Genomic DNA, 18306 nt, shown 5'->3' on the forward strand with positions numbered 1-18306 from the left:
AGATGTCAGACAAACTGGCGGAGGAGACAACAAAAATTAATGCTGGCCTATATCGGTATAGTCAGTAAAAATAAATCGGGCACAATTAGTTTCGAAGAATTTCAAAAACACCCTCATTTATTATGACAGAATTAGTAGGGTTGACTAGATTGCTATCACTTCTAGTTGATAAAAGCTGCGTAAAAAGTGACAAACGTGGGAGGAAATAAAATCACTTTTCGAGAAACAATTTAAGGTCGTCCTTAGTTTAGTCCTTAAAACGGATATGGTCGGTCATTGACATTTTTGTTATTTGTTTAACAAGAAGAGTAACTGTGGATCTACTTGTTGAGTCCTATGGGGTTTTGTCGGCAACTACCTAGAACATAGGTCGGCAACCAGCGGCTCGCGAGCCGCATGCGGCTCTTTGGATGTATAACTGCAGCTCTTTAGCTCAATGTGTGAAAATTTTGAAAATTTTCGAAATTTTCTGGAGTAAACGGACGCAACATAAATTTCTTCAGTTCAGATAATATTTCCCAGGATTCCAAAAGAAACCAAAAAACTACTATAGAAGTTCTATAGAACAAATTAAAAGCATCTTGTCAGTTTGCAATGCAACCAAGTTGAGATTTAGAAAACAGTTAACGTTCTTCATAAAAGTCTGATATAGCATTTGGAAGCCTGGAGATTTTTTTCTTCGCTGGCACGGGAAGTTTTCCGTTGAATTTGATTTTCTGATTTAAGCGGATAAAAACCGAGTATTTTTTAATCGTCAAATGGAGTCCTCAATGTTAAGATTATGAAATTGAGTTGGTTTTTCTTGAATTCAATATTTTGAAAATAAATTTGATTTAACAACGTTCTGATCAAATATGAACATCAGATGATGATTTTAATAATGCTTTGAATACTGATAATAATTGTTTTGTGCATTAAAATTTTTTTCTTGAAATATTGAACTCCATCTCTCAATGTTCCTTTTGAAATCCATGAAAAAAATCAAGTTCTTCGTTCTTATTTTGAAAATGAGTTCAAGTGAACAAAATTTTCAAGTTTGTCAAAAACTATTTTTGTAAACCGGGAGCTGAGTGCTGGTCTAATTTTATAATTTCATGTATAATATAAATATTTTTAGGTATTCATTCGAAGGAGAAACATTATTTAGTAAAGAAGCATTTTCTGCCATAAACTTTAATATATCTTGTAACAACTTTTACATCTTTTTTTTTTTAATTCTAAACCTTATTCCTAATTCTGCAATTATTTTTAAAACGTTATGGCTGTTCTAAAAGTTGATTTTGATTTGTATGTCTTTATAAGAATTTTGGTTTTGGTTTGTTCTATGAATTGATGATCAAAATCACGTCAAAAAACTATAATTTGAGTTTAGATGTTAGTTAGATGTCTATTATTATGTAAGATTAATTATTGTTCACGAAGATTCGAGATAGCTATCAAAACTTTCATTGGAACCCAGCATATTTCTACATCATTCTGCTTCAAGATACACTGAAATACAGCAAATCTGTCGAGAATTAAAAGTATTCTAAAAATATTTTTTTTACTGTTTGAAATATTTGAAATTGTTTTGTTTTGAAATATTGAAAAATGAAAATAAATTATTCACACAACGAATCTTATATCATCAAAATTGGTTAACATTTTCGGCCAGGAAACTACTATAATGTTTGACAATACAAATTGAGAATTCATACAACAAATTAAAATATCTGTTTGAAAAAATGAAAAAGATTAAATTCCAAATCACTAATTGTATAAAAATTCCAAATATAAATTTGTGATTAGAATTCATAGAAACTTTGACAAAAGGATCAATCTGAATCCATGATATATTTGAGACTCAGAGGTTTAGACATTATTTTTAAGATTTCATTAGTATGGAGAAGAAACAAATTGGAAGGGTTACGATTTTGAACAGAATTGAGAATTTAAACTTTCGTTATCGGAAAATATAATTTTTGTGGTCTTTTTTTAATTTTATCAGAAATCAAAATGAGAACTAGAGAGCTGAATCGGAATGCTTGTAATGAAAAAAAAAATTAAAAGAAATTTTATAACCACATTTTATTCACATTTTCTACCTGTGGTGCAAAAAAAGCCTTCTGAAGCTCAATGTAAAAAAATGCAACTTAATATCATTTAGCAGAAAAAGAACAACCCCAAACATAACAATTACATTAGGAGATCAGAATGTAGAAAAATGTGAACGAGTCAGGGATTTAGGAATTATCTTAGACTCCAAACTTACTTTCACAGACCATTACAATACTATCATCCATAGGGCAAATAACATGCTGGGCTTTATTAAGCGCTTTTGCTTTAATTTCCAAGACCCATACACAATAAAAACACTATATATTGCCTATGTAAGGTCTTTACTGGAATATTGCAGCGTTGTTTGGTCCCCATATTCAATTTCAATAGAATAGAATAGAATCAGTTCAAAAGCAATTTCTACTATATGCCCTTCGTAAATTAGGTTAGACATCATTTTCACTTCCATCATATAAAGCGCGCTGCATGCTCATTGACATACAAACACTAAAAGAACGCCGCGAATATGCAATGGTTTCATTTGTAAACGATATCGTTTCGCAGCGTATAGACTCAAAAGAAATTCTATCAAAATTAAACTTTTATGCACCCTCTCGGCAACTCCGAAATCGAAATTTATTTTTCATTAATCACTATCGCACCACATCTCGCGACCAATTGTTAAATTTCGTCAAATTTTGACTATTTTTTTTTCAATCAGTAAAAGAGTATTTATGAATTAAAATTTGTTGGTTATTTATTCTAAGGCCCGGAAAATATTTATCGATTTAAAATGATAGTTTGATGCGCATAACAAACAACTGAACCTCAATGCATTTTAACGGATGTTTAAAACCCAAAAAAAATTAAAGGCTTTTTTGTAGAATTTGAAGAAAAAATAATTGTGACAAACCCTCGTATAGTTTTTTCATATTAATTTACATCTTGTAGTATGCATTTTTATGATATAAAATGTTCAATGCTTCTTTTTAATATTTCAACAGAACACATCGAAAGTCTATTTTTTATCTGGGAAAAGGTGTTAGGAAAGAATTGCACCAAAGTTAAAAATGATAAATTTTATCAGGTCACAATAGAAAATCGCCAAAAATTCAGAAGAAAGAAAATCGCTTCCGTTTGCCAATAAAACAACGAAAATCTGTGGTGTTTTGAAAAAGGATAATAAAACTGAGTTAACATCAGGATGCAATGTATCTTAACGATCACCATTATTTGTAGTAAGAATAAAATGAATTGTGGCTCTTTGAAACTTGGACATTTCCTTAATTTGTAATTTTTGGCTCTTCTGTCTCAAAAGGTTGCCGACCGCTGACCTAGAAGCTTGGAGCTTAGGCTCGAGGACCTACTTCATAGCAAGACACTTCCCACTATAAGTGGTTGGAATTTGTGGGATTTTTGTTGGAACGCGGAATACTCCACCAAGGTTCTGAAGTATCACCCATTTTGATCTTAAGTACAGCTTATTGCCAGGGACTGGGCACGCGTCGTGTTTACCTATTTTACGAATTTAGCATACTTCAACCGTAAAAAAGTCCGAGGAGATCCAAACATAGGTTCTAGCTTGACATCTGCAAAATATTTAACCTTCTACTGCATACGAGCACATACATATAAAGGGTGATACGGTCAAAATTTTGGTCAAGAGAAAACGCGTGTAAATCGGTGCAATCGTTTATTTAAAAAATCAAATTTCTTTTTCAAGTTTAATTAGTATAAAATTCAGGAAAAATATTCAGTAAGGCTTTCGCTTTTCCAAATCCGAATTGCCGGGCCTTACGCTTAACCCCTGCCATCAGATTTTGTACAGCCACCTTGTACACCTTCTTCGCCGCAGAAAGCCAGTTTGCCTTGAACTGTTGCTCGTCCTTAGCAGTTTTTTTGGTCTTCTTTAGGTTCCGCTTGACAATAGCCCAGTATTTCTCAATTGGGCGGAGCTCTGGCGTGTTGGGAGGGTTCTTGTCCTTGGGAACCACCTGCACGATGTTGGCGGCGTACCACTTCATGGCCTTTTTACCGTAATGGCAAGATGCCAAATCCAGCCAAAACAGTACGGAACAACCGTGTTTCTTCAGGAAAGGCAGTAGACGTTTATTCAAACACTCTTTCACGTAAATTTCTTGGTTGACAGTCCCGGAGGCTATGAAAATGCTGCTTTTCAAGCCACAGGTACAGATAGCTTGCCAAACCAAATATTTCTTCGCGAACTTTGACAGTTTCATGTGCTTGAAAATATCTGCTACCTTTCCCCTTCCTTTTGCCGTATAAAACTCCTATCCCGGAAGCTGCTTGCTGTCGGCTTTGACGTAGGTTTCGTCGTCCATTACCACGCAGTCAAACTTCGTCAGCATCGTCGTGTACAGCTTTGGCGTCGTATTTTGTTTATCATCGCGATTTGGAGCCACTACCTTCTTGTTAGTCGATAGTCCGGCTCGTTTTTTGGCTCGATGCTCGGTTGTAGACGATACGCCCAGCTTATTTGCGGCATCTCGGAGAGAGAGGTTAGGGTTTCGCTTGAAACTACCGGCAACTCTCTTTGTCGTCTCAGCGGCTTCCGGTTTTCGATTTCCCCCCGATCCAGACTTCCTGGCTGTCGGCAAACCTTCCCCAAACACTTTAATTACATTTGTAACGGTTGATTTGGCAACTTTTAGCGCTTTTGCCAGCTTTGCGTGCGAGTAGCTCGGATTTTTGCGATGCGCGAGCAAAATTTTGATACGCTGCTCTTCTTTCTTGGACGGCACTTTGACAACTGAAGAGTGAATTCCAGAATCAAAATAGGAGCAACATTCTACACACACACACCTTTAAAATGAGGGGTGTTCAGGTTTTTTAAATGCAAAATATAAAGAAATACGTCGAGTTGATATTGACCAAATTTTGACCGTATCACCCTTTATGTGTATGAATTTCGGAATTATTTTTATTAAGATTTCATTACCAAAAATCCAGAATTTAAAAATTTCGTCTTAAGCAAAGTTTAGAATTTTTTTATATTAAAATTGCAAATTAAAAGTTTGCCGGACGGAAAATTCTTAGAAGTTTGGTTAATATTGTAAATCCAAAATCCAGCACCCAGAGCTCAGACTCTAGATGCGCATTATTGAAAAAAATAATTTTTAAGTTATCCTACAAAAAACTGAATTCCACCTAACATGAATATTGAGCAAATATCAGGAGTAAAAATTTGAATTTTAATTCGAGTTATGAATCCAGATTTGAAATTCAGTTTTGATTTATGGATCAGTAATTCAATTCGAAATTAATTGTTCATGATCATATTTCAAATATGAAAAGCCAGAGCTCAATAGTAAAAATCAGTAAAAAAGCAGAATAAAATTAACAAATTTTTGATTGGATCTTCAACTTGAAATTTTCAGATCACATGGCGTTATATCAGAGCAAAAAAAAAAATGAAAATAAATTTTATAATAGCGAAGTTGTTGTCAAAGACAGAGAAGAAGGTGGCAATATTCGACGAAATTTTCAGTGGATCCTCCTACTTTCATATAAATAAATGTCTACTATTTTGGTAAAAAAAAACGAGTACAAATTTCTTCAGGTTATTTAAAACCGGGGATATCATAAAATATCTTACGGCAAAATCGGTAAATAATCGGGAATTTAAAAAATTCTCAAGGGATGTATATAGTTCATGCAGTAAAGAGGGTTAAAAACCATTTTGATCAATTTCGAAAATATTTGTATTTTTTTTTTCATTATTCAAAGTTACAGTAATTTTAATGATATGATTATTCTCAGGTTGTTTAAGAAAATGTGAATAAATATTGATTTTATGAAATTTAAATTCAGTTTGCTAAAATCTGTTCAATGTTGTAAATTAAAGATGTTTCGTGGATTTTATCAATTTTTCCTTTCGTTACGATTTCAACAAATAAAAAAAATCTGTATATAATGACACATTTTCTCTCTGCTGAATTCTTTTATGATGTGTTTATAATGTTTTTATAATGTCAAAATTTTCGAAATCTTTCAAAACAGTAAAAAAATCCAAGATTGATAAAACTTTCGCGTTCTTGTTTCAAAATTTTCGTTTTGGTAAAAAAATGTTGTCGACAATCCAACTTACGAACGGTTTAAAAGTTGGAATAACAATTCAGTTTCAATTTTGATAATTTCAATTATTTTGATATTTTCATAGATTTATGCATCATTTGATAAATTTTAACATTTTTGATTTTTTTTTATATTTTCAACAATTTGAATTTTAATAATATCCGTATTTTTCAAATTTTGAAAATTCAACTTTTTCGGTAAAAATGCTAAAATATAACAAAAAAAGGACAAAAATTTAGCCAAATGTTTTTTTTTTAAATTGTGCCATTGTCGTTTTATTAAAGTTTTAAAATTTATTTTTATTTTATCTTTTTTTGCGACCTGGTCGAAAATTAAGTTTAAGATGGTTTATATTTTTTCATGTAAAGTGCACGTGACATCTAAACAATTTGAACTACTCGAAACGAGCGCTTTGCGTGTGTATGTAGCAAATGCCAAAAAAAACATTCCCTAGTTTCAATCCACTGGCCAAACGTTAGCAGCTGTGCGTGTGTATGTAAGACAGGCATTACACGCTCCTTTTCTGGTACTCAAAATTTAGTTTGACCATGGTTTAAAACATAGTTCAATTCTATTAACTTTAAGTTGAGATCCATTTTCCTTCTTGCGAAGGTTCAACACGGAGTTCGAACTGCGAACTCAAAACTGATCTCATTTGTGACATTTTTGCCGAACTGCATTTTGGGTAGTTATGAATAAAGGCATAAAAAAGTTTAAATTGGAATTCGGTTGTCGAACTTAGTTTTGAGTATGCCTGTCAGAACTTAGTTTTGCGATTGCCCAGTCGAACTCAAAGTGAAGGGCTGTAACTGAAGTGCTGTTTTGAACCAAAACAACTTAATTTTGAGTTTGAAAAAAGTAGCGTGTAGAAAAGTAAAAAAAAACATTTTTTTTGTTTCCATTTCCCATTCAATGGGAAAGGGAATCCATTCTCGTTCCCGTTCCCTTTACAATACAAAGGACTACCTTTAAAGGAGGATGTAACAAACTCCCAGCTGAACAAAGACTATGACAATTACCTCTAGTCTTCCATCTGGCTCAATTAGTACACTGATCAAGTGTTCGGATTGACAAGCCGATATAATTATAATGTTGTGAGTTCAATTCTCTTTTTTCGATGGCATTTTTATTATTTTATATTCTTATTTCTGACACGAATGTCACGAAGATGGTAAAGTGTCACTAATAAAACTCAATAATAATAAATTCTCATTTCTGGCATAAATAACCCTACGGGATGAAATCCTGTAAAATGTTTTTCTTGTTTCGCTTGAATGTTGTGGTCATGCATTATTCTTTCGAAAGCTTGGGTCTTTATCCTAGTAGTGCTTTTGCAATCATATCATCTTTGGTTTAATGCATATTTCAGCTTATATTCAATGGTTTGAAGAACCTCTTAGCTGAATGAAACTATGATTTCAAAGCAGTCGATAACCCACTGAGGATGCTAGCAAGTAGCTTGTGAAATACTATGATTTGGTTCTTTCAAATACTGTGGCTGAATTCAAAGGAATCATCGAGTATTTACTTTGAAATCATAATTTAGCGCATTTTTGCATTAAGTTAGCGTCGAGTGCCATTAAAATTTTGCAACCTCTTTTTTTTTTGGTGTATGGAGAGAGTTTTATTCGAACATAAATTCTTGATTTCGATATTCGAAATTTATGTTGATATTTTCTATGGTTGTGTTATCGCATCTTATGGATTCTTTAGGCTTCTTTAGGCAGCTTAAACTTCTTTAGGATTCATCATAAACTTGATTTTTCCTTTTCTCTTGCATCTGAAAGTTTCACAAAATGTCCCCAAACCGTTGTTCTTCTGGGGATAAAACGAAAGGAATGCTCGAACGATAAACAAAATAGTACGCAAACAACTTAGCCTAAACAATGCGTATAATGTAAATCATCTCGGATAACTACCTAAAGTAGATGACTAAACCTTCAGTAGCTTCCTAATTGCTCTTACCCTAAAAATTTACGGAGTAGAAAAGCTGACCACAATTTGGCCTCCATCATCATCGTCATGGTATCGGGGAAAATCTTAACACCGTTTTTAACGAGAGTAGAATGGATAACATGCAGATTGGTGGCAAAGCCGGACTTGCAAAAACAATCGCTCGAACGTGAGGCAATAAAACCGAAAAATTCGCCGGCACTCGGATGTAAACAAATAAGAAGGTGGCAGCGCCGTGCTGGGGCGCAAGGAAATTATCGCTCCTAAACCCCATAGTGGGTAGTTTTGGTCAGGAGGGGATGAGAGAATATTTTTACTGAAAAAAAGAATTATGTTGTTTGCAAGATTTGGTGAATAATTTGATCTGTGTGTTCTAAATGTATTCACATCAGGTGGGATTCGAACCCACAACGTCCTGATTATTAAACACTCACCTATTCACTGAACCATCTCAAAACTACCTTATTCAAGTATGAAATAATACAGCTAGAATGAAAGAAAAATTCCTTACAATCGGACGGCCAACCATCACAAAGTGGTACACCCATAGAAGAGGTTGCAAAAATTCAATGCCTATTTAACAAATCTCTGTTCCGAAAATGCACTGAAAAGTGTACTGTATCTAAGATGATATGATTGGAAAAGCACTACTAGCATAAAGGCTCGAGCTCCCAAGCAAATTTATGCATGGACACTAAATTCAAGCGAAATAAAAAAAAACTTTTTATGGGATCCTGTTGGATAATTCATTTAAAAAATAGTAGGAATCGAACTCACTGCAACATCTCATCTCGGCTTGCTAGTCCGATATCTTACCCATCTTATTAGATCTTATCTGAGTCGGTTTACAAACGAAAGTTTATTGCCATAGTCCTTCCTATCTACGTCTACGGATACGTTTTATTTGGTTTCTTTCAGCAATGCGGTTGCGCTGGGAGGACAATGCCAGTTATTAGAAAGCTTGTTAATGCCGGTCCGGCATAGAATCTTGTACCAATAATTTCACTTCCGAAGAAGTTCATTTTTAGAGTAAAGTCTGATTTGTGGGTGTAGAAACTAAATAATTAAACGGTATCAATTATTTCGATCCATTGTTTCTGCAATACGAAATAAGCGCCGTGGTCCGAAAGGTAAACAACTAGTTTGAGGTACATATGTAGCTAGGGCAATTCTTCAGATGACTCAGATTCTAGGATCGTTTTCCGGGCGATGAATGAGACGATCATTAGCACCACCAACTCGTTCGTTCGCTCGTTTTATTTTTTCTGTTGGGTGTTTATACGTTCAAAGTTTCTAGTTAATCAAACACACCAAAGGCTACCGTTTTGCCTATTCAACTGCGCTGCTAGTTGATGAGTGTTTTTTTCCTCTCCGTCTCTCGTCTGTAGGTAAACAAAAGTTAAAACAGAAAAAAAGAAAACCATTCAAAAATCGATCAATTGGATTTACGGTCGAAACAGAGCTGCTGCTGCTGCAACAATATTTTGCTGGATATACACTATGACTCAACTTTTGCATAAAATCGATGGGGAGTAAATTTCGGGCGATTAAAGCTGATTTATTTTAATAGCCCCGGCCAGGTGTTATGACAGTTCGAGATCAGTTGGGATCAATCTGTTTTGTTTTAATGACTCGTTTATTGAAAACGTTACTGACTAACTCACGTGACATTTCTTTGTTTTGTTTATTTCTTAGTTATGGACTAAAAAAACAAGCAAATATTAACATTTTTTTTTTGTAAAACTCGTCAATATAGAAACTAGACAATAATGAACCCCTTTTGAACTTTTTCCTCCTGAATTTCAATTTGGACCTATTTTGCTTGGCGATTTAGGTTTTATAAATTTATCGTTCTAAAGAATACAGTTTACATTTTTTGTTTCAATGAATAAATTTTCAACTGTTTCTGGCATTACTGTTGTTAATTTTTGGTTTCATTCAACACAATATTTAAATTTTTTTGATGAATAAAAAAGTCTTTTTAAAATATAATCTAATACAAAAACTCAAATATACCGTGCTGTCAGATATATTCATGTTAAAAACATTGAAGCGCATGAATCTACCACATAAACTGGATGAAGGAAAAAACAACTAAGAACAATCAATGATTAAATTGCTTGTCGATTCAAAAATTAAGTGATCCTGATTAACGATTCATCTCACGTTGAAATTGGAAAATACTAATGTAAATGTTCACAACATTTTTGACTTCATTAAATTATTGGGCATCTAGAAAAAAGTTTACTGAGCAAAAAAATCTTCCTTTGATTGAATAAGATTTTTGTTACATTGTTGCCAATAGTTATGATCTATGTAAAATTTTGTCAATTTTCACAATTTTTTCAACTTAAAGGTTTGCCTTAGAATTTTTCGTTTTCAGTAAAATTTATAGAAGTGTAATTTGATTGGTGAATTTATATAAGGGTTTGGAAGCTTTTAAAGAAAAACAAGTTGAAATCTGAAATCTGAAATCTGAGATCTGAAATCTGAATCTGAAATCTGAATCTGAAATTAGAATCTGAAATCTGAATCTGTAATCTGAACCTGAAATCTGATTCTAGAATTTGAATTTTAAATCTGAATCTGAAATTTGAATCTGAAATCTGAAATCTGAATCTGAAATCTAAATCTGAAATCTGAATCTGAAATCTGAATCTGAAATCTGAAATCTGAATCTGAAATCTGAATCTGAAATCTGAATCTGAAATCTGAATCTGAAATCTGAATCTGAAATTTGAATCTGAAATCTGAATCTGAAATCTGAATCTGAAATCTGAATCTGAAATCTGAATCTGAAATCTGAATCTGAAATCTGAATCTGAAATCTGAATCTGAAATCTGAAATCTGAAATCTGAATCTGAAATCTGAAATCTGAATCTGAAATCTGAATCTGAAATCTGAATCTGAAATCTGAATCTGAAATCTGAATCTGAAATCTGAATCTGAAATCTGAATCTGAAATCTGAATCTGAAATCTGAATCTGAAATCTGAAATCTGAAATCTGAATCTGAAATCTGAATCTGAAATCTGAATCTGAAATCTGAATCTGAAATCTGAATCTGAAATCTGAATCTGAAATCTGAATCTGAAATCGGAATCTGAAATCTGAATCTGAAATCTGAATCTGAAATCTGAATCTAAAATCTGAATCTGAAATCTTTTGAAATTAATTTTTACGGCCTTATCGGTGAAAGTTATGTTCTCATAGTGAGAACATTTCAAGAATTGAAAATTATAGATGGATAGAAGAAGATTAGAAGAAAATTATAGGTGTTGAAATGAGCGGGTAGAATTTTTTTAAGAAGCATTTTCACCACATACTTAACTTTTGTTCAATCACGGATCAACTATTTTGAAATGTTAGAATCGGACAGGGTTGAGTCTAACACAACACAATAGTTGATCTTGATCTCTCATTTCAACACCTATAATTTTCTTCTAATCTTCTTCTATCCATCTATAATTTTCAATTCTTGAAATGTTCTCACTATGAGAACATAACTTTCACCGATAAGGCCGTAAAAATTAATTTCAAAACATAAATCACGGTGATTAATCTTAATTAATGAATCTGAAATCTGAATCTGAAATCTGAATCTGAAATCTGAATCTGAATCTGAAATCTGAATCTGAAATCTGAATCTGAAATCTGAATCTGAAATCTGAATCTGAAATCTGAATCTGAAATCTGAATCTGAAATCTGAATCTGAAATCTGAATCTGAAATCTGAATCTGAAATCTGAATCTGAATCTGAAATCTGAAATCTGAAATCTGAATCTGAAATTTAAATCTGAAATCTGAATCTAAAATCTGAATCTGAAATCTGAAATCTGAAATCTGAATCTGAAATCTGAATCTGAAATCTGAATCTGAAATCTGAATCTGAAATCTGAATCTGAAATCTGAATCTGAAATCTGAAATCTGAATCTGAAATCTGAATCTGAAATCGTAATCTGAAATCTAAATCTGAAATCTGAATCTGAAATCTGAATCTGAAATCGTAATCTGAAATCTAAATCTGAAATCTGAATCTGAAATCTGAATCTGAAATCTGAAATCTGAATCTGAAATCTGAATCTGAAATCTGAAATCTGAAATCTAAATCTGAATCTGTAATCTGAATCTGATTTTTTTTTTGTCTTTATTATAGAGATTTTCAACTTTTGATGGTTCGTCTATTCTGAATTCTGAATCTGAATCTGAAATCTGAAATCTGAAATCTGAATCTGAAATCTGAATCTGAATCTGAATCTGAAATCTTAAATCTGAATCTGAAATTTGAATCTGAAATCTGCATCTGAAATCTGAATCTGAAATCTGAATCTGAAATCTGAATCTGAAATCTGAATCTGAAATCTGAATCTGAAATCTGAATCTGAAATCTGAATCTGAAATCTGAATCTGAATCTGAAATCTGAATCTGAATTCTGCATCTGAAATCTGAATCTGAAATCTGAAATCTGAATCTGAGAATATGAAATCTGAATCTGACATCTGAATCTGAAATTTGAATCTGAAATCTGAATCTGAAATCTGAATCTGAAATCTGAATCTGAAATCTGAATCTGAAATCTGAATCTGAAATCTGAATCTGAAATCTGAATCTGAAATCTGAATCTGAAATCTGAATCTGAAATCTGAATCTGAAATCTGAATCTGAAATCTGAATCTGAAATCTGAATCTGAAATCTGAATCTGAAATCTGAATCTGAAATTTTAATCTGAAATCTGAATCTGAAATCTGAACCTAAAATCTGAATTCTGATTGCGATATCTGAAATCTGAAATCTTAAATCGGAAATTTTAAGTTTTTAATCTGAAATCTGAAAATTGAAATCTGAATCTGAAATTTAAATCTGTAATTCGAAATTTGAAATTAAATTAGGGCTGTCTGATACCTACACAATGATTCAAATTTTGATTGCTGTTGACTTCGCCCAGCTAATTTTTTGTTGGTCTTTTTCCTCAGAATTGAGGAGAAACTTCGCTAAAATTTACTTCAACGCATTCCAATAATCTCCTGTCTGTCACCAGTGTGTATGTGTGTCTCGAGCATTCATTGACATCCTTCCTTCTCAATAACATCCGTCAATCAATCAACCTTCCAGGGAGCTAACAGCTACCTTGTTCTAGCTCGTTATTCGGTACATCTAACTACATTCCAAAGGGCATGGAAACACGAGCGCGATTCTTCAGCTTGGCATGAGCTCAGACTGTGACAGAAACGAGAAGACAAAATTTCAAACGGAAAAAAAATGAAAAAAATTCAGTTTAAGAAAAGATTGTGATCAATCGAAATTTATTTCTAAGAAATTTTACTAACCGAACTTGACTGTTACGTGATTCTATACATCAAAGTTAAACCCAAAAAAAAAATTTGAATGAGCAAGGACAAAACTCACGTTGACGACATTATTTGTCATTAGGCTCTGGCCTAACTCACTGTCTCTTTCGCCTAAATTAGGAATCCTAATGATGGGGCTAATCATGAAGATAGAGGGTTTTCACCTTTCGTTTATTCTTTCCGGGTGAAAAGTAACAGGTATTCCGGAGAAAGGGGATTTTGTTATTTATGTTTTCTCCATGCTAGCGTATACATAACATCACAAATTCTGATTGATAGCGATGACGATGCCAGTTCAGTCAAAGAAATGCGAGGATGTTTTTCATCGTTTCTTTCTTCATTTTTTTTCTTCAGTCCATAAATGATTAGAAATGATTGGACGGTCTCAAGTTTTTCGATTTTCGACGCATCAACATCAATCGTTTACTGAAAACAACTTTCAACCTTCAATTTCTTGGATTGGCGAAACCACTTAGGTCAGTAACGAAGTGCGTCGTCGCAAATTGGATTTAATCTTCTATTTTAGAATTTCGAAATTCCTGCACGTATGTGTTGTTCTAAAACGAGGAGGCAAATCCATCAAATTTAAAAAAAAAACAAAATCTACGTTAATTTCAAACTTAAAAATTCACATTTTGAAAGGTTTCATACTTTCTACGTGTCAAAAATTTTATTCTCGGCAATCAATAATTCACTGTTAGCTTAAGTCGTCACGCTTCTGCCTAGCCGTTGTTATCTTTCGATGCGTGATTGATCGAAGTCCGGGGTTGCTATGAATATATTATGATGGTCTAGCTGCTAGCGGCAAGTCAATTTTCGACGTCGCCCGAAAACATGACAAAGTTTCACATCCTTGTCCGGGGATGAGATTTATGACCGGGTTGAATTTATTTAAACCCAAAACCCTCCTACTTTCTCTACGATGACCGAGGCTGTTGTCTTAACATTTTCGAAACAAAACAAAAAACGCCCATAAATTAATCATCATCGCTTCTTTCCAAGCAATAAAAACTCTTTTCGAACGGCTTTCCCGATTTTTAATCGAGAAATCAATAATCAAATAACTCCTTCTGATGAGTCGTCGTCTGACAGTGACAAATGTTATACATATTTGCTTTTCTGACGGATCGAGTTTGATTACAAATCAAAAATGTATCAATGATGCTATAGAATCTAGATGCTATAGAATCTAGAAAAAATCTAGAATATCTAGAAAATCTAGAATATCTAGAAAAAAATTCTAAACCTCAGGATCGTTTGAGTGACCACTTCTTCAGGTTGGATTGAACTCAAATCCGAGACTACCCTCTCTTACAAGTCAAGCAACAATTCCAGTATTGTATGCCAGTTAGGTTAAAATCTTCTGTTAAAAGGATCGCTCTTCAAAAATTAAAATAAGTGGACCCAGGTGACTTCCTCAAGGAACACCTCGGGGACAGTTTGGGGACCTGCCATCTAGTTTTTCGGAAGACTAAAAGTTCCCGATGAGCAGAAATAGGTTCGACGAGACCTTTTAGTGGGTCTGGCCTTATGACCTACCAATGATTCCTGGTCTAACGACCTCCACTTGACTCCGGTCCGACGATCTCTCATTGGCTCCTGTCTGACGACCTCCTAATTGATCCGGTTCGATGACCTTTCATAGCTTTAGGCCGATTACTTCATATTGGCTTCGACCTGACAAACTCTCAGGAGATTCTCGGTCACCCCTGTTTGCTAGATCCATGGAATGGAACGACTCTTGATATACTCCACGTATACCTCCTAATCCTTAAACTCCACATAGGGCCTTGACCTTGGCTCCCGCCTTGAACTGTCGTTGAACTATCCTATTACGATGGGAAGTCACTTTCAGCAATACCTTAACCTTCAGCAATACCTGCAACCTCATAATGGCTCACAGCCAGACTGTTCTCTCACAACTCAAGAAACGACGTTCCTCATAATGACTCGAGGTTCCCACTCAAACCTCTTCTTTACACGACTCGAACCCGAACTCTCCTCTCACGACGCGAGAACTGACCTCTCCTCATAAAGACCCCATGTTCTCTAACGACTCAGGAACACATTTGCGGGACTTAACGTAACGACTCGGATGATTCCCGATGAAGACGACTCCCTACGCAACCTCCACAAATGGCACGCCCGTCGTCGAAAGCCGTTCTACTCCGTGGATACTCCCCGCCAGTGCAGTGGACTAACTCTTTCCCAGCAACCTCCACTGCGAAGGTCATGTCTCATGTCCAGAGCTTCGATTGTTAGGTAACACACTAGTCGAATACACCACAACCCTCTGCCCCCTTCTTGCCCTTTGATGGAGTAACACTTCTCATGATTTTGGCGTACCCACAGCATCCACTTCGCTGGACAAATATCTTAGTTTTATCTTTGTAGCTTCAAACCGTGGGATCGGACGCGTGTCGGGTAGTACAGCCCCCCACGGATTAGATCATGTATATTACGACCGTTGTCTGATCTTGTTGAAAACGCAGGTTTCAGTGGTGGAATAGAGTTATCTTTATTCATGTTTCGTCTATGAGGTCATTAGATTACAACTATATTAATTAGCGATAGCTAATTGTCACTTCCACATCTTATATTCCCTAACCGGGAAAGTACTCATTTCTCAATGAGTACTTTGATATTCTTACCCAGAATATCTGGCAACACTGTTGTGTTACCACAAACCCAATTTGAGTTGTTTGGCTTCACAGTGTGATGATGTAAACATTTGTACCGTGTTTACCATCATCAGCTGTCATCATCAATCATCACCGCTATTGTTTCAATTGCGAATTGACTCAAAGCATGCGGAACCAAAACAAACTGTTTTGGTTTCGCCGACGGAGCGGCAGATTTCCTCTTCCGAAACCGTAAGTATCAACACCTCCCCTCAATTCGCAGATTGACAATGCTGAACAGCTTCGCGTGCCTCGCCCTTGGTAACGCCTTCGTGAACGCATCAGCTGGCTGATCATCAGTAGAGATGTGTCGCAAAGATAGCTGACCGCTTCTTATGATGTCTCTGATGAAAGCGTACTTCACATCCAGATGCTTCATCCGCTGATGAGTCCGCGCCTCTTCCAGATACTGGATGCAAGGGATGTTGTCCTCCATTAACGTGAAAGGAGTGCTAACCACACCCAATTCACCAAGGAAGTTTGTTAACCACAAACCTTCCTTGACCGCATGGCAAAGGGCTCCTATCTCAGCTTCGGTCGATGACAGACTGACCGTCTGCTGGCGTTTCGTTGACCACGAAATAAGATTTCCGAAGATCATGTAAGCGTAGCCTGATACAGATCTTCGATCATCGGAGTCGTTGGCAAAATCTGCATCAGCATATCCGATGAGTGGTTCCGATTTCGCGTTTCTGCGAAATACCAACGCCGTATCGGTCGTACCTCGAAGGTATCGCAGAATACGCTTCAGGCCTTGCCAGTGCCTATCCGCCGGGCTGGCCTGGTACTTGCTCAGTGCGCTAACCGCAGCACAGATATCTGGTCTCGAAGATGTCGCCAGATATTGTAGGCAACCGATCAATTCTTTGAATGGTTGTTCGGTGATAACCTCACCATCGTTCAGCTTCGTCCAGCGAACGTTTGTGTCAAGCGGAGTGCTAACGGGTTTACAATCAGCCATACCGAATCGTTGCAGAACCTTCTCGACGTATCCTGATTGCGAAATCTCGATGACGCTATTCGGAAAGTCTCGCTTGATGGTCATCCCCAAGAAAGTCTTGACTTCCAGGAGATCCTTCATCTGGAATAGCCTTCCAAGCTCGGTCTTGATCCAGATAACCTCTGAAACGTCTTTTCCGGCAATCAGGATGTCATCCACGTACAGGATGAGGGTGAGTCCTCGCTTGCAGGATCGGTAAACGCAGCAGTCACTCTTCAACGGATAGAAACCAAGCTTTCTTATCTCGTCGTCGAATCGCTGGTTCCAAGCACGACCCGCTTGCTTCAAGCCGTACAGGCTTTTCTGTAATCGAACGATCTTCGATTTGCCGACGTCATCGTTTGGCAACTGCATGAAGATAACCTCTTCTAAATTTCCATTCAGGAATGCAGTTTTGACGTCCATTTGATGAACGACCATGTCGTATTCGTTCGCCAACGCCAAGACGGTCCGAACGCTCTCCATCTTGGCGACCGGAGCGTATGTTTCCCAGTAGTCCAATCCTGGTCTTTGGGAACACCCTTTCGCGACCAATCGAGCCTTGTAGCGACCATCGTCCTTCACGGTGAACACCCACTTGGACAGGATAGGTTTGCTATGACCCGGGGGCAAGCTAACCGCTTCCCAAGTCTTATTCTCCATCAGGGCTGTCATCTCCTCGTCGATGGCGACCTTCCAAGAATCCCAATCGTCCCGGCGCTTCAGCTCAGTGATGTTCTGAGGTAGCTCCTCATCAACAACAGCGGCTACGTTAGCCACGTAGCGTTGTGTAGTCCCTCTTGTTCGTTGACTTCGTCTCAGGGCCGGTTCACGGGTGACGGAATCTTGGTCATCATCGTCATCGTCCGGGAATTCCGCGCTGCTCTCGTAGTCGCTCTCGCCGTGATCGTCAACAACCACACTGTTAACCATAGTGTGATCGGGATCAGCAGGCACATCGGCTAACCGCTCAGATGTGTTTTCTGTTGTTGGCACATCGGCTGACCGCTCGAATGTGTTTTCGGGTGCTTGCACATCGACTGGCTGCTCGGATGTGGGCTGTTGTTCTGGCTCATACACATCGGCTAACCGTTCAAATGTGATGGCCTCTGGTGGGTCTTCGATAGGCTTCTCAATGCCCTTCTCTGGCGCAGCACCGCCACGCACTGGCTCCAAAAGGCTAATTTCGTCGAAGACCACGTTCCGGTG

The 18306-nt window shown here is 36.2% G+C and overlaps 1 protein-coding gene across 5 annotated transcripts in view; it reads left to right on the top strand.

Annotated features, from left to right (window-relative positions):
* LOC129740417 (adenylate cyclase type 9) overlaps positions 1-18306 on the top strand; it is a 99908-nt gene that overhangs the window by 38368 nt on the left and 43234 nt on the right. The window lies entirely within an intron of this gene.

The sequence above is a fragment of the Uranotaenia lowii genome, chromosome 1 (genome assembly GCF_029784155.1).
Source record: "Uranotaenia lowii strain MFRU-FL chromosome 1, ASM2978415v1, whole genome shotgun sequence".
NCBI lineage: Eukaryota > Metazoa > Arthropoda > Insecta > Diptera > Culicidae > Uranotaenia > Uranotaenia lowii.